The sequence below is a fragment of the Bubalus kerabau genome, chromosome 14 (genome assembly GCF_029407905.1).
Source record: "Bubalus kerabau isolate K-KA32 ecotype Philippines breed swamp buffalo chromosome 14, PCC_UOA_SB_1v2, whole genome shotgun sequence".
NCBI lineage: Eukaryota > Metazoa > Chordata > Mammalia > Artiodactyla > Bovidae > Bubalus > Bubalus kerabau.
The window spans coordinates 43,906,468-43,924,899 of record NC_073637.1 but is presented as its reverse complement, the minus strand read 5'-3'; the positions used below and the strand labels follow the sequence as shown (position 1 = coordinate 43,924,899).

Here is an 18,432-nt window from a genome sequence, read left to right as displayed (position 1 = left end):
AGGAATTGAACCTACGTTGGAAGGCAAAGTCTTACTGGACCGCAGGGAAGTCCTTCTAATTGGTTGTAAAACAGTTGTTTAGTATAGAGAAATCATAATAAGTATTATTTTTCACTTCTTTGTATATATAACATTTAGTACTGGGATTCATAGTCTCAGAATCTAAAAAAATATGTTTAGCTAAATGGAGAAAAAACAATTGTTACAGTAATTATTTCTTTACTTCCTCATTTTTTTAAACTGAATACAAGAATCACAATTTCTTAACATTATCTGTTATCAATGAACAGTATAAGACTATAATACTATTTTTGAAAAGACATTGAATATTTGAAATGAAGAAAACTAAGAAATAGTAGTAAATAAACTTTTTATTTTACCAATCCCAAGTGAAAGATGAAGTTAATGATGATATATGTGAAAACTCTGGAGAAGTCATACAGGAAGAACCCCAACTACTTACAGCACACTTGAAATTCAAATGACAGTAAATGACTAATTCTTAAATCAAGAACCTTTCACTGAAATTAAAAACATAAATGCTTTCTTTTTCTTGCTTTCTGTAGGAGGTGAAAGTATTCCGTAGGTGTCAAGACTATTTTAAAAAGCAGGTTATAGTGATGATATTTCAGGAGCATAAAAATGCTAAGGCAGATCTCATAAAGATCTGTTTAAACTATGCTTAATAGAAACTTAGTGACTGAATGACTAACACACACAGAAACTTAGTGAATTACATTTCAGTTGACCAATGTCGTTATAGGAGAGAATTTTCTGTGAATTTTAGATTTTGTTGTTGTTTAGTTGCTCACTCGTGTCCAACTCTTTTTGGGACTTTATGGGCTATAGCCTACCAGGCTCCTCCATCTATGAGTTTCCCAGGAAAGAATACTGGAGCAGGTTGCCATTTCCTTCTCTAGGAAATCTTCCAAACTCAGGGATTGAACCTGGGTCTCCTGTGTTGCAGGCAGATTATTTACCGTCTCTGAGCCATTAGGAAAGATACCAATGTCAACACTATGTCCATGCAAACTAGACTGGCATGTTACTTAACTCAGCATCAGCACTGTCAATGTTTGTTCATTAAGCAATGCAGTCCTTTAGGTAAGAGGCATGGTTCTCTGTAGAAATTTACAGACACAAGATACACAAATGGGAATAGGGTGAAAAACAACATAGATTTAAAAAAAAAATTAAACCTAGGAACTTATCTAATATAGCCATTTCTTTAGACTGAACAAAGAAATTCATGTAAGTTTTCCTGGTTCAGGCTCCAGTGAGGTCTCTGGGCAAATTGGTAACTAGAACAAAAGTCAGGTCTATTTCCACTTTCTCTTAAACGAGTCCAGTTCCTACAGCACAGAGGAAAGCACTAGATTGGCCATGGCATGAAACAGGTTTGAAATCTGGCTGATACTTAATAACTGTGCACTTCTTAAATGGGCAATTTGCTAAATTTTATGAACTTTAATTCCCTCCCATACCCTCTGCTAAATGAGTATAATCCTTTTTCTACCAATTCTAGAGAATTAGGGTGGTCTGAAGAGAAAATGTATGTAAAAAATGCTTTGAAAATTATTTAATGCTTTAAAAATATTATCATTATTATTTCAGGATGAGGGAAATCTCCCCCTCCTCTAATACATTCAGTGTTTTTATGACCAACTTAGGTCTTCCAGAGAGCTATGTAAAACTTGAACATTTTAACAATACCTGACAATGTTTAGGAGAAGGCAATGGCACCCCACTCCAGTACTCTTGCCTGGAAAATCCCATGGACGGAGGAGCCTGGAAGGCTGCAGTCCATGGGGTCGCTGAGAGTCGGACACGACTGAGCGACTTCACTTTCACTTTTTACTTTCATGCATTGGAGAAGGAAATGGCAACCCACTCCAGTGTTCTTGCCTGGAGAATCCCAGGGATGGGGGAGCCTGGTGAGCTGCCATCTATGGGGTCGCACAGAGTCAGACACGACTGAAGCGACTTAGCAGCAGCAGCAGCAGCAATGTTTAAATAAAAAAAAAAAAAAAAAAAAAAATTATCCAAGCTGGCACATTTCTTCTTAAACAGTTACAAAAGTAATGCATATATATTGCAATGATTTTGGAAATACAGAAAGAGATTAAAAGGCAGTAAGAGTCACCCTGACTCTGTTTCTTGAGTTAACCATTGATAAATGATTTTTAAAATTTTCCTTAGGTCTTTTTTCTCTATGTATATGACACTGAAAACCAAGCTGTAAATATGCGTTGTGTATTATTTAACGTTCTCTTCTCACTTAACATACTACAAAAAACAATTTTAATTTATTAGTTTCTGTATTGTTTCCTATTCTAAGCATTTAAAAATACTTAATAGTGAAGGTTACCTGTGAGCTATTATATAAAGGTGAGCATATACTATAAATATATTAAAATTCATATGCTTTATCCCTATGTTTATAAGTTCCATAGACAATTCCAATATTTATAGTTAAAGACCATGAAAAAAAATTAGTATTTTTAAACAAAAATAATTAAATGGAGGGGATCTTCCTGACCCAGGGATCGAACGTGTGTCTCCTGCACTACAGGCAGATTCTTTACCATCTGAGCCACCAGGGAAGCCCCAGATAAAGACTACTTTATTTAAAAGCTGACATGAAACCTCTAGAAAACTTCCTTCTACTTAAGTGAGGTGGTAGATATATTACCAAAACACCACTGAAATATAGATTACAATTGAGTTTAAATAAAAATATGAATACATACCACAGAATTGTTGTCTACCCATTATACTATTAATAACTGGTAACAGGAATATTATAGAGAATGATCGAACATTAATAGTCATATGTCAATTACTAAGATCATACTTATGTGATATAATGATTTTGCAAAGATAGAGTAGCAAACATCTGTGCATTTTTATTGTCAAAGGCTGCCTGCCAACTGGCAATTCATTTCATAGGCTATGGTCTAAAATATATCATTTACTGATAGCCAAGAGACATCTCAGTATGTCATTAATAGTGCGGAAGCTCTAAACCAGGGATATTTTTGTCTCTATAACTTATTTGCAACAGAAGCTATTAGAAACCAGAATAATAACACTAATAACTTTCCAGTTAATTTTGACCCTACATCGTAGCAATTTCAACGGAAGTTAATATATTCACATATGGAATCAAAAGTCCTAAACTATATAGTATTACAATTGATGCAGTGTGTTTTTATGAAATATTACATGTGTAATACTTCATTAAAATGATTAAATGAAAACAATATAGAAATGTCATATTTGTGTCCTAGAAAGGATGTAGAAGGCATTTCTGATAGTATAGGTTAATACATGATTAATCATACTACTTTTATTTATAAAGCATCCAAACATTAGACATCTATAAGATATTTCTTTACCATCAAGAGAATATATCCCAGAATTAATTTTAAAAAGTTTGCTTTTACTATGCTTATATTTTCTAACTGAGAAGTCTGTTCTTTAAGCATCTTTAAATCACAGAACTAATCAGAAATCAAGAGGAAACCAATAATCCATCTCACAGATTTGTTAAAACTTTGTATAAAACTGTTATGAATCTAAGAATGGAAAAACTGAAATTATTAATCAACAAGTGGCTATTTTAAAAAATCTGGCTAATAGTAAACTACCTGGGTTAGGGTGGTGAGGAAGATCAAAATGAATGCCAGACCAAGTTTGCTTCTTTTACTTGAAAAAACTACAGTATTTTGGGTTGTCCTAATTTGGGACTATGTAACTGCCAATCTCATGTTTCTAGCTTTATTATGAGAGTGAATTTTTTTAGGTACAAGTGTAGAAAGAAACTAGAAAGTTCCAAAGTGCAGTTTCCTTCCTCCCTTTCCCCAACAAAATAAATGAGAAATACCTAACCAACAGATCTGATGGTTCCAAAAGGGGCAAGTCTCTATTCTGAAACACAATTCAAGTGAGAACATTCCAAATTAGGATTCTGTGAGACACTGAAAATTATGGCATGAAATACAGAAGAATAAATTTCTAATGCACCATAAAATGTATTCCTTAAAACAAAAGAGATAATGGAAGCCCAGAGCATTTAATGGATAAAATATAATCAAATGAAACAGAAACATATTCCAAGCTGAAAAGCAGCAATACTACTATTCTCACATGATTGTATAGTAGTTATAACCCAGTAAGATCAGGTTTAAAACACTTAAATATGTATAAATCTACATATATATATATATATATATAAATAACATATGTAGTACCTGAAATATATTGTATTCATATACTAAAGAATCACTTTAAAATTTCAAAAATATTCTTTTAAGTTTTGAAAAATACATAGTGAAAACATAAATTTTCTTTGCAAAACTTGACTCTGGAAACAAAAATTATTCAAATGCTTCTCCAATAATTTGTTTATCTTAAATATAATCAAATATTTGAAACAGAAGGCAGATGTTCATGAAAACAGACATGTATAATCCATACATATGTATATATATTAATAGACACATAAGTGATTAAATATAATTAATATATAATACACATAAAATACTTAACTTACTATATAGCATTACATCCTGATAAACCCACTGCTAACTGAAAATATTATAAATTGCAAACACTTATACGACACCCAGGGCTTCCCTGGTTGCTCAGATGGTAAAGAATCTGCCTGCATTGTGGCAGACTGGGGTTCAACCCCTTGGTCCGGAAGATCTCCTGGAGAAGAGAATGGCTACCCACTCCAGTATTCTTGCCTGGAGAATTCCATGGACAGAGGAGCCTGGTGGGCTACAGCCCATGGGGTCGCAAAGAGTCAGACATGCCTGAGCAATTGACACAATAGTATACCCAAATCTACCAACCATCAAAGTTTAGCATAGCATACCTTCAACATACTCAGAACACTCACATTAGCCGACAGTTGGGCAAAATCAACTAATACAAGCCTATTTTATAACATATTGAACATCTCATTTGTTTTATTGAACACTACTGAATGTGAAAAACAGAATGGTTGTAAAGTGTGTCAGTTGTGACGCATGGCTGACTGGGAGTGGAAGCTAGCTGCTGCTGCTGAGCATCACCAGAAAGCATCAAGCTGCATAGTGCAAGCCTGGGAAAATATCAAAATTCAAAAAATATTTTTTCCACTAAATGAGTATCACTTTTGCACCATCGTAAATCTGAAGAATCGTTAAGTTGAACCATTATAAATTGGGGAATGTCTATATGTATATTTTCTGTATAATATTTGTATATACATGTATGCACACGTATATTTAAAACAGGAATTTTCACTGTGTGCAACATCATCTGAAGATCAGATTATACACAAAATCTATGCATCAAGCCTTTGGTGACTAACTAATGAATTCAGCATTCAAACGGGGATTAAAAATATTGGTTTAGGAAGTAAGGACAAACTTTTTAAAATGTCTTATACTTTACAAGAATAAGGTTAGGTTAGGTACACATGATTTGTGGCTTCCCAAGTGGCACAGTGGTAAAGAATCCATCTGCCAAATCAGGAGATACGGGTTCGATCCCTGGGTCAGGAAGAACTCCTGGGAAATGGCAACCTACCCACTCCAGTATTCTTGCCTGGAGAATTTCCATGGACAGAGGAGCCTGGTGAGCTATACAGTCCATGGGGTCGCAAAGAGCTGGACACACTGAGCGTGCATGCATGTACATGCTCATAGGCACACACACACAGGATTAGACTCTACCAACAGAAATAAATTACTGCCAATTTGGCAAGAGCTATTTATCACCACAAAATGCTCACTTGTTGAACAACTACAGCTCATATATTAAATGGAAGGTTTTAGGCACTTTTTGTACTTGTTTGCTTAAACCAAAATGGTTCATATAAAAGTCATATAAAAATATAAAATTATGTGTTTTTTAAGCTAAACAAAATTGTTATCACACTAAAGCATGTCTTTGTACTAAAAGTAAAGTTGTTATAGGCAGGTGTTTCTGGTACTAGTTTTCATATTAATTAAGGCTTTATTTTTTTAATTCTGTTTAAAGGTGTTGCTAGTGATTGAATCTACTCAGTAGCACACAGTAATGAACAATAGTCCATTAAAATTCTTACATGTACGCTCTAAATTCTTTGAGATTCAGTAAAATAGAAAGATACCATATGCCAAGATTTCTTTGTATATGATGTACAGTAGAGTTACAGATTAATTTTCCTTTTTGGACAACTTAATGATATTGATTAACATTTTAAAAAACTTCAATAGTTACACATTTAAAAAAAAGGTTGGGGAACAAGGCAGATAGTGGGATTATCTTCAAAGGCTTTTGTTAGAGGAAGTGAATGTTAACAAGACCTTAGTTGCCTTCTCTCCAGAGTTTCAACACTGTATTACCAAAAAATTAAATTGTCAACTATTGCTTTTAAGACAGAGCAATTCCCACTTTCTATAACATTAGCTTCTGAAATCAACACCCATATTCAACAACCTTGATATCATGTCTGATCATGAGTCAGTGAAAAGAGTGACTAGACATATGGTACAATTCAGAAAGAGAGTAAGATGCCAACTGAGCTTTCCCAACTCATCCAATCAACTACTTGCAGAATTAAAAATAGAAGCTAAGTCTAATTCCCACAGCCTCTGCCAGATCAGAGCCTGACAACTTTGCATTGCAGTAGCTCCAACCTCTCCTGCCACTCGGATTACCTTTATTGAGACACCTTCCCATGAAGTTCAGTCATTTCAAGGCTTAGTTTAAAATAGAGAGCAGTAGGAAGAGGTTCACAAAGTTGGGGAACAATTGTGGTAATGAGATCTCATTGTAAATTGCTCAGAAAAATTAAAAAGATAAAAGCTGGAAACATTTATTAACCCTTACTATGTTATAAATTCTTATGTTACCTTCTTTAATCTTCATGACAACCCTATGATTTTCCTGTTTAAATGTCAAGAAACAACTCACAGTGGTTAAGTGACTTATCCTAAGTCATAAAGATAGAAAACAGTAGGGGTAGGATTCAAACTAGGTGGGGTTCAAGGTCCAAATTCACTTCCTGAAAGACATGATTGGGACATAAACGGTAGCCCAAACTCCCCAAAATAAATAAAAAATTAAAGAGAGAAAGGGAAGAGGAGGGCCTAGTAGCAAACCTTGAAGACAATGTTTAGAACTTTTTGATTGATCTTAAAAGTGACCAAAAGCTAGCTGCCTGAAAGTTTCAAGAATAAAATTGTGATTAAATCAGACAAACAAAAAAACCCTTTTATTTACACTCACACACTTTGAAATCAACCAGATTGCTTTCCTTCCATTAACGCTATACTGCCATTTTATTTCATTTTCCATTTCATGTATTAAGAGGTAATTCAAACACAAGTATTTTACCTGAACAGTTTATTGATTTTTTTTTTTTTACTATGGCCAAGATGCCAATCTTCCTCCCCTTATTAAACGGACTTTTTAATATCAGCTTATTTTGGTGTCAGATTTTAATTTCTGTAGTGAAATAGTGACTTCACAAATACGGAAATCTTTATAATCTTTAAAATTTCACTGGCTTTAAATCTGAATTTGGATTTGGTGAGTCTGATGGATTATTCTCAGTGCCTACTGGGTACAACCAATTCAAATTCAACATTATTTCTGCAAATCCCAGAAGCATTAAATTTTGTGAATGGAGAGAGAGCATTAGCACCCTGGTTGTTTTTCACTACACTTTGATTACCAGAGAACCCAAGTGTGAAACCTCGTGGAGAGAACTGTCAAAAATGGCCTAAAGACATCACGGACTTCTCTCTATCCACATTCTGCAGTATACAACAGAAGGAACAAAACAGGTTTTGCTGCTGTTCGTGTTGCAATGACCAAGAATCCTCAGTCTCATGCTCATCGCAGTGCATTAAGATATGGGCTTGTTGATTACCTAGGCCAAAGTTAGAATGCTTGGTTTAATGAGCGCTTGATTAGACAGCAATAAGGACAAAAGTACATAGGGGAAATGTTTGTTAATAGGTTCCTCCATCCCAATCAACTAAAGCAACAGCATCCTTTAAATATTGCTGTGAAATGTCTAGGGTGTGTCTGCCTGTATTCTTTCAACCCTTCACCTTTATGTAGCTTTTCAAAAATATGTTATAACATGTTGCTTCATCCTTGTCCTTTTAGCATGTTAATGTCTAATTAAGTAAAGCATGATGCAATCCCCAGCAAGCTCTCCGTTTCTCCTTTCTGAGACAATGTAAATCAAGACAGCCTTCTTCTAAGGAAGGTAGTTAAAAGTTTTGCCAATTGTGTTCACACTTCAGATATTCCAACATTATGTAGTTTAGCTTAAATAAGACACTCGCATCTTTGGGATTTCATTATTTTGTTTCAAAATAAAGTTTAAAAGATACTCTAAAGAGAAACTAAGAAAAAACAACAAAAGATATACCATAATGCAGGTACTTAAATATGAAATAAGGTAGTTTTAGATTAAAAATTCAGCTTTTTATTTTTAAAATTAATCTAATTAAAATCTTAGATTTCATTTAAAATTGGCTAAAATGGTAAACTTTATGTTATGAGACATTTTACCAAAATAAAAATAAACTACAAAATAAAGTAAAAATTTACCTCATATTAGGTATATTATGAAGTTTCCATAAACTTGCATTTATTTTAGGAACTTACACAGCTATTATCATATTTTGGGACATATAAAGAAAGCAAAGTTTCAGTAATTTGGTCATCTGATGCAAAGAGCCGACTCATTTGAAAAGACACTGATGCTGGGAAAGATTGAAGGCAGGAGAAGGGGATGACAGAGGATGAGATGGTTGGATGACATCACCGACTCAATGGACATGGGTTTGAGCAAGCTCTGGGAGATGGTGGAGGACAGGGAAGCCTGGTGTGCTGCAGTCCATGGGTCATAAAGAGTCGGTCAGACACGACTAAGTGACTGAACAACAACAAAGAAAGCAGCAGTTTAAGTAGTCTTTTTTTGAGTATTTTCTCTCCATCTTTCCATCTCTCTCTGTTTTTTCTAGGTTAATGGTCTTCTCACACCTGTCTGAATACTAGCATCAGTAGGAAGCAGTTAGCTCATACTGGTTTCCTTAAGTATCAGCTAAAAACCTTAATGTACTTTTATACTGGTAATTGTTTTAGAACCTGAGGGCTATGTAATTTCTTGGAAAAAGCAAATATATTACTGTAGTATAGCATTATTAGAAAGAAATACTAACTTTCAGGCAGACATACATCCATCCTAAGGAAAATGAATATATTTCAGAGTAGACTACACCACTCAATTGCTGGCAATGCTCTTCCACATATTTGGCAGTATAGTACTCCAAGTCTGAGGGCTGTTTCTTTTTCGTAAAAATGATTTTGATTGGAAAATCCTAAATAAATCATTTGGAATGTACAACATTTAGAGCTCCTTCTGGGATTCCTTTTCTATGAATCAAGGTTCTTTGACTCACTATCCTCCTTGGCACTTGCTTCCTAGTCTTCTCAGCTGCCTTTGTGCCAAGGCTAGTGAAGAGTTCTGATTTCAGGTCCTAAAGCTGGGATAACAATAAAAGGAGAACCTCATCTCATGTACCAGAAATATCGTGTTGTGAAAGTAAGCCCAGAGTGTGACATCACCAAGGTCATTCCTGGCTCCACTCGCCCTCACAGGAGGAACAACCAAAAATTATTTGGAAACAGTATGCTATTTGAGAGAATTCTAGAACACAGAGGTAAGGCTGAAGCACCTTTGCACCACAGAGACCAAGACAGACTGTATTAGACTACACTGTTCCTCCCCCAGGCCAGTGGAGCACCACTGAAGGTCTGGTTCTTCCAGTAGGAGAAGAGAACTGGGGGACAGCGAGCACTGCCCCTAGCATTGGGGTAGCTTTGTGGGAGCCACTACTCTGATCTGCTCCACTGGGTTTGCAGGGAATCTGCAGGGCTTGACTACTGAAAGCTGGATGGTGATGAAGGGGTAAGGGGCATGCAACAGCCAGCACATGGATTGTGACAGACAGAATTCATACCTGCAGTGCCCAAGTAATGATCACAACTAGTGTCTTTGTTCATCTCTAGAGCCAGGTTAGGGTGCACTACAACCAGGGAAATCAGAGGGGTACAGACCTACCTGATTTTCATATAGCCCTAGAGCCTGGTTTGCCTACCCCCAGGGAAAGAGCACAGTCACAGCCTACCAATGTGGAGAGTGTCTTCCGGCCATCTGAACAAAAGGGCTGGCAATAAATCATTGAAGCTGTGTGGTCCAATGGCACGCTAACCAAGAGGCAGGCAGACAGAGCAATCACCCCCAAAGCAAAGAGTATCAGGTGTGGAGGGTTCCTATACTATGCTTGGGCAGGGAGATTAATTCTTAGCCAAGGCTGAGAGTAGCTCCCAGCTCCTCCCAACTGGGGCAACTGTTTAAGAAATCAAGCATAGCTGGAGTGGCCCTTCCCCAGTTCACCCATCCCCCATCTCCACTCTGTGAAGGGAGTCTTCCTGCCCCGAATGACTAGAAGGGTTGGTGACGACTCCTAGAAATTGTGTGGCCCAGCAGTGAGCAAACCTAGAGAAGGCACAGCTGATAGTTTGCAAAGAAAAGCCAGTGACCTTGTTCAGTCAGAGAACCTGGTGCGTGGGTCAGGTTGAATTAAGACAACAAAAGAGCTTAGCTGGCTTTAAAGTTGCTTCTCCTGCTGCTGTGCCTGGGCAGGGAATTTAATTCATAGCCCTACTCATCACTGGAAAAAAAGACTTCAGTCTGACCAACCAAGAGTCTAACCAGAGCACATGGGAAGCTATATAGCCCATTCAACAGCCCAAGATACAGTGGCACTTGACCCCCATCTGCAAAGCAAAACCAGTGTCTTCATCTGACCAGGGAATTCAGTGCACACTCTGGCCTGACTTGGGTCCCCAAACAGTGAGCTATATATATATATAGGTTCTGTATATATATATTGCTGTCCTGGTGTATATACACCAGGTGTATATATATATGTTGCTGTCCTGGTGTCCTGCCAAGAAACTAATTCATACCCCATATACTACTGAACACAATTACCAGTAAAGTTTGGAGGAGGAGCCAAATTAATCAATATCCATATACCAATGTAAGGAATCAAGGATCACAAAAAATTAGGCAAATATGACACCACCAAAGGAAACTAATAACGCTCCAATAAATGACCTTAAAAAAGTAAAGATCTAGGAACTGTCAAAGAATTCAGAATAATCCTCTTAAGGAAGTTTAGTGAACTACAAAAAAACACAGACAGCTAACCGAAATTGGGAAAAATAATAGTGAACAAGACAAGAAAATAGACATATTAAAAACAAACAAGCAAGAATATTAGAATTAAAAAGTACAATAACAATAACTGAACTGAAGAATTCAATAGAGTATCAAAGGTAGATTCAACCATGCAGAAGGAAGGATCAGCAGACTAGAGGATAAGACACTAGAAATTACCCAATGAAAGGACAAAAGAAAAAGAATAAATGATATACATGTTATGGGAATTCCAGGAGTAAAGAGAGGAAGGGACACAAAGTATATTTAAAGCAATAATGGTTGAAAATTTCCCAAACCTGGGATGACAAACGGATACCAGATCCATGAGGTCCAAAGACCCCAAATAGGTTGGACTCAAATATGGCTACATTGAGACACATTGTAATTAAATTGTCAAAATCAAAGACAAAGAAAGAATTTTAAGAGCAGCAAGAGAAAAGAGAAAAGGTACATATAAGGGAACTCTGGGATAACTGGATATTCACATGTAAAAGAAAGAAACTGGACCAATAAATCTTATAACACTCACAAAATTAACTTGAATTGGATTAAAGACTCAGGTGTAAGACCAGAAACTATGAAACTGCTAGAAGAAAATATAAGCATAAGGCTCATTATATATTACAGGGGTCTTGGTAATGACTTTTTGGATAAGTGGAAGTTTTGTTTTATGATGCTTACTATGTTTTTTAATATGGATGAGCCAATATACATTTAAGGGCATGTAAGTTCACAATAACTTTTGCTGAATATGACTATTTGAATGTACTTTCACTATTTATTCATTATATAAGGATTTTAAACAAGTAAAGTGGTACTTGCAGACATTATTTAGAGCCTAACTTGGCTTTTGACTTCCAAGGTAGCACAGTAGCAAAGAATCTGCTTGCCAATGCAGGAGACGCCAGAGATGCAGGTTTGATCCCTGGGTTGGAAAGATCCCCTGAAGAAGGAAATGGCAACCCACTCCAGTATTCTTGCCTGAAAAAAATTTCATGGATAGAGGAGCCTGGTGGGCTACAGTCCATAGTGTTGCAAAGAGTCAGCAGAGCTGAGTGACTAAACACACACACACACACCCAACTTGGCTATGAGAGTAGGTGGATCTACACCCCTGGAAAATAATAACTAATTTCTTCACTAAAATCAAATTGCTGAGCATCTAGTTTGCATATACATAGCTAAGCACTGTATTATGAGTTGCAGGTAATAAAAAGTTGTTAGTCACAGACTTTGCTCTCTAGCAGATCATGTTCAAACTAAAGGGCAGACCAAAATGGAAAATGCCATAGGAATTCAAACAAGGGAGAAACACATCTGAGACACAAAGGAAGGTGGGTAGGCTTACGGAGAAGGCTTCATGGAAGAAGCAGTATAAGATGTTAAGTTTTCAACATGTGGGTGAATGGAACAAAGACGACATAGGGGTGTGATGTCATGGGGCACAAACTGGAATAAAGACTACTTGGTCTAGGCTGGTCATGGGGTAATTTAAGGGGATTTGTAAAAAACTAAAAAAAAATTCCATGGTCAGAGGAGCCTGGTGGCTACAGTCCAAGGTGTCACAGAGTCAGACATGACTGAGCATGCATGCATAATGACAATAAAGTTACTGATAACACTGACCACCCACCAGACTAAATACATTTTTACTTGATTGGAAAGCAACAGACCGATTTCAAATCTATCTTGTCAAGCCTACAAAACATTCCTACAGTTCATTTAACATCTAATAGTGCACACCCTTCTATTTGATGTTCCTCCTCCTCAATACCAGGTGATTATTTTTTCCTTTCTCTGGGAAACATTTTTTAAAAAAAAGAAATAAAGTCATAAATCAGTTTCAGTCAGGATATCACACAACTGTTTCTTCCCAAGGCTTTGAATTTAGAAACTTTCCTCAGAAACTGTTTAAATGTAGCAAGGTCTAAGTTCAGAAATCCCTTAAATTTATTTATCTTAGTTGTACTACAATAGGAAATTCTATTTTCTATCTGATTTTCTTTCTTCCCTAAAGGCTTCTCCAACCATAATCTATAACTTAGTGCCTTCATCTCACCTGTAAAATCACTGGCAGGTAAGATGATTTTAGGCAGCACCAGTCCCCTAGTCCTCACCCACTTCTTGGCAAACAATTCAGATTCTTCAGAAACCAAGTAAAAGACACTTTCAATTTCTAACCATCATTAGCATATTTTCATGTGCTATCTTCAACATAAATATGCCTCTTAAAATTATAGAAATTTTTATTGTACTTAAGATCAATTGCACTAACCTGTATTTTGTAGACCGTGGGCTATTATTTTAAAAATGAAATATTATTTACTATGCTTTTCACTTATTATTCAGAATAATTATTCATATGGTTAAATATTTTACGATTAGGTAAGAAAGGTCGTAAAAGAAAGGGTTTTGCTGTTTTTGTTCTTTGTTTCCCTGTCTAGTTGATGTGCTTGTGTCAAAATTTCAGAATCTTGAAAATTTAATATCTCAAACCCAAATCACATTCAACGGATAATAATAATAACAACAACAACAAGCCAAAAAATTTTTCGGTCCAAAGGTTTTCATGATTCAGAGGAACAGTTTCTGGAGTAGACCACTTGGAGTGAAATTCCACCCCCCATCCCTACTCCTTCTGCCTCATATACTGAAGGTAGGAACAAAGAAACCAACTCAAATCTTTCCACAGTGTATTTATAAATAGAGAGTCTGTAATCAGAAAAAACAATAATGATATATAATAGAGGTAACATGATTTTGCAGAACCAGTATCTTTGTCTAAAAGCCGTATTAAAAAAAAAAAAAAAAAAAGATAAGCAGAGGTCAGTTTTTTAGCTATACAACCCTGGTCCTCTTTTTCATTGATCTCCTCTCTCAATGTGTTAAAATTGCAGGGCTTTGAAGTCAAACTGTCTCTATAATTTCAAATGTAAAGAGAATAAATGTCTTTCTAAATAGAATATTATTAACACAGACACCACAATTCGGCTTATTTCAACTGTTCTCCGTCGGGGAAGTGGCACATTTGCAATTCCCATCACAGCCATCTTAACCATTTAACACAATATCATTCAAATGCACGTCCTTAGGTGGGCCACAGGAATGGGCACTTGAGCTCAGTAGCAAGGCGTCTGTGGGGAAATCCGAGGTCGGAACCCCTAAAAACTTGAGGATGCCCCAATAACCCGAGGCTTAGACTGGCCAGCTCCCCTGGCTTTCTCACTGCCTGTGGGGAAAGCCTCCGGAAACTCTTTTGAGGTATTGGGGGAATCCTAGGATAAACGCATTGCTTGCTTTGGCCGGAGGACTTGCTTCAAATCCTACCCAGCTAGGTGTCTCACAACCTTCTAAAAAGGCTTCAAGAAAAACGGGATAGGCTGGCTGACATCCCTACTTCCACCTATTCTTAGGCACAGGAGCAAAATACGTTAGGTATAGCTAGCTCTCTTTCTCACAGCCCAACGGATTCTGCCGTCCTCGAAACCCGTCTTGGGTAGCTGCAGTGACTCCAATGAAGCGAGTTATCGGGAACCATGTTGGTACTGGACTGAAAGGATTGTTTTCATGCCCTGTATTTGGGGGAAGGACACAAGTAACAATCCAAACGTGGTGGAGGGCAATACCCGTTCTGAGTCCTTGACAAAATCAGTCATGGAAAAGAGGTGGTGGACAGGGGCTGACAAGAGCTGGCCGGTGCATAGCCACAGCATCCACGGGGGGAGGGGAAAATCAACTAAATGATTGACAAGAGAAATGAAGGGAAAAGTGGAGACAAGTGCTGCACAACCCAACCTGAACTCCAGAAGGCAAGTTTCATCTCTAATCTGAGACTCTTTCTAAGGGTTAGGTGTTGAAGCGGGCGTTTGACGTCGAAATGTGCATGGAACCCATTCTGAGCACTGGAAAGGGGGAAGACGGAGGAAGGCAAAAGAAGAGGGAAGATTTTCGATGACTTCTCCAGGCTCCTGCCAAGGACCTGCTGCTCACAAACCAGAAAACACCCAAACGAAGGTTGAAGGCACCAACTTTAAAAGTGCAACTCAAAATTATTTTACATTTTGAATACTCTTTGAATATCTAAGTGAGTCTGGCATTGCAACGGTCGATTATCTTTAATGAGAATATAGAGGCTGACCGCCTTCTTTGTCTGCCCCAAAACACCGCTCCTCCGATCCCAAGCACTTGATTAACATTTCCAATTGTTGCTCCTTCACCCCAATACAGAATGCAGCAGGGACAATCGCCTTCTTCCCAGGGTATCACAAACCCCATTATTAACCGAGCGCAGAGCACCGCACAGCGGGGCCGAGGCTAATGATAGCCCGGCAGCTTACCTTCTGGGGCGCGATCGAGGCAGCGCACGTCCCAGGCGTCCGCTGCCCCGGGCTGCAGTGCCGCCGCGCCCGGCGCTGCGTGGTCAGCTCGGCCGGCCCCCACCCCACCTGCCAGCTGCTGCAGCCGCTCCCGCCGCCGAGCTCCGGCCGCATGAAGTCATCCCCCGCCCCGGGCCGGATCGCCACACTCCGCAACAGCCGCGGGGGGAGAGGGATCTCTCCCGGTTGCGGGCACCCGCGCCCAGAAACTGCGCCCGACAATCGCCCGGGTTCCCGGCTTTCGGATTATTTTCTATGAATGCTTTTTACCGAAGAAGGGTCGCCGAAAGGTGGACCGAGAGAGAAGAAGCCGAGAGACTCTCTCTGCAGAGCGCCTCTCCCCCGAGCGCTCCCCTATCACTGCCGCCTCATGGACAGCTCCATTCCGGCGTGTGGGTTTCCCACCCTCTTCATCTTCCTTATCAGTATTGTTCATTTTGCTGAATTTGAGAGTGGGATTCGCTTTGGAGCTAGCATTCAAGCACTCCGAAAATATTTTAAATTGGCAACTAGATTTCTAAGCCCTTTGTAGCAGGCTCCACTTTCCTCCAACACACACACACACACACACACACGCCCACACACACCTACTCGCGCACGTACACACACAGTCAAACCACTCACAATTATGAAAGCCAGGACTTCTTGCTCTCTTACCTACGTAATGGAAAAGGAAACTCCCAGAGGAGTGGAGAAGTAGGACCGGCTAGAGAAAGCACTCAAGCAAAGACGGGGTGGCCCAGGATTTTGTTGCTGTTAAGTAGAGTACTTAGTGAACAGATGTTTCCCCTCTAATACCTCCCATACCAGCCCTGCCTCACGTGGGATGGCTGCTCTGGTGAAAGCTATAACATTTGGAAACAAAGAAGCCGAATCCCCATTAACAGATGGCTGCATCTCTTTCTTTCCTAAAGGATTTTTATCAGAATTGCTTTGGGAATAATATAAGCATCTATGCATATAAGCTCTTCTCTCTTTAAATTGGCAGGTATCTCTGTCTCTCTGTCTTCCATTCTCCCTCCCACTCCTAAGCGGTTTAGATCAACAATTTGAGGATTTAGAAGGAAAAAAAATGCCAAAGAGATGTCCTCTGTACAGCTAAACCAGGGTTTCTTTTCCCAATGTTGAGTTAGTCCCAATGAGAAAGGCTCTTGGACACGGGTTCTGTGAGTGAAGTTCTTATACTCAACTTCCTTTTGGAATTGCCCATCACTGCAAGGAGATCAAGTAAGTCAACCCTAAAGAGAATCAACCCTGAATATTCATTGGAAGGACTGATGCTCAAGCTGAAGCTCCAATACTCTGGCCACCTGATGTGAAGAGCGAGCAGACTCATTAGGAAAGAACCTATTGTTGGGAAAGATTGAAAGCAAAAGATGTCAGGAGAGGATGAGACGGTTAAATAGCACAAAGACTCTGGACATGAATTTGAGCAAACTTGGGGAGATAATGGGGAATAGAGGAGTCTGGCATGCTCGAGTCGCTCCATGGGTTCGTAAAGAGTCAGACTCAACTTAGTGAATGAACAACAATAACAGGTCTAGGACAGTCTTAGGCTTGAATTTGCCCAGAAACCTAAAGAGTGTAATTGCACAAGGCCAAGGCTTGATCTAGGGAGAATCCCCAAACCTCTGTTTAGCGGCTCCAAAATTAGGAGATAGTGTAGCAAACAGAATCCAGCGAGACTCAGGATTCTGGACCCTAGAATGCAAGCTAAAACAATCTAATTCATTTCTCTGAGCTTCACTTTCATAAAATTACGCCATGAATACCACCAAAGAGCAGGGGATATGTATCAAAAGGTGTCTGTAGTCTGGGTGGGAATATTGTATCTTTGATTTCACTAATCTCTAGCTGAAACAGTGTTTAGCATTTCTTTTAACTATAAATGCAGACATCAAACCACAATAGTATTGGGATGCCTGTGACTTTGTCACTAGTATATGTCACAGATAATTTCCTATTGCAGTTTTTATAACTATCTCAAAGTATCCTGAAGGAGGAAACACAACAGGCTCTATCTTGAAAACAGGACTCCATCTTGGGCTGAACTGTGGACTTTGAGCTCTATAATCAGTACCTAAGGAAACGACATACCAACTGGAAAACCAGGCCCCCGGAAGGAAGAGCCCGGGGGCTCTCAATCACCTAAAAGAATACCCTAATTATTTTTATTTTGGGGGGCTCCAAAATCACTGCAGATGGTGATTGCAGCCATGAACTTAAAAGACACTTACTCCTTGGAAGGAAAGTTATGACCAACCTAGATAGCATATTAAAAAGCAGAGATATTACTTTGCCAACAAAGGTCTGTCTAGTCAAGGCTATGGTTTTTCTAGTGGTCATGTATGGATGTAAGAGTTGGACTGTGAAGAAAGCTGAGCGCTGAAGGACTGATGCTCTTGAACTATGGTGTTGGAGAAGACTCTTGAGAGTCCCCTGGACTGCAAGGAGATCCAACCAGTCCATTCTAAAGGAGACCAGTCCTGGGTGTTCATTGGAAGGACTGATGCTAAAGCTGAAACTCCAGTACTTTGGCCACCTCATGCAAAGAGTTGACTCATTGGAAAAGACCCTGATGCTGGGAGGGATGGAGGGCAGGAGAAGAAGGGGACAGCAGAGGAAGAGATGGCTGGATGGCATCACCGACTCGATGCACATTAGTTTGGGTGAACTCTGGGAATTGGTGATGGACAGGGAGGCCTGGCGTGCTGCGATTCATGGGGTCGCAAAGAGTCAGACACGACTGAGTGACTGAACTGAACAGAA

General features: G+C 38.7%; 1 protein-coding gene across 1 annotated transcript in view; it reads right to left on the bottom strand.

The window, feature by feature from the left end:
• Positions 1-15,774, bottom strand: part of PKIA (cAMP-dependent protein kinase inhibitor alpha) — a 96,393-nt gene extending 80,619 nt beyond the window's left edge. The window contains exon 1 of the mRNA XM_055546329.1: positions 15,625-15,774. The gene's annotated coding sequence lies outside the window, so the exon portion shown is untranslated. The remainder of the gene's footprint in view (positions 1-15,624) is intronic.
• Between the last annotated feature and the right edge of the window lie 2,658 nt (positions 15,775-18,432).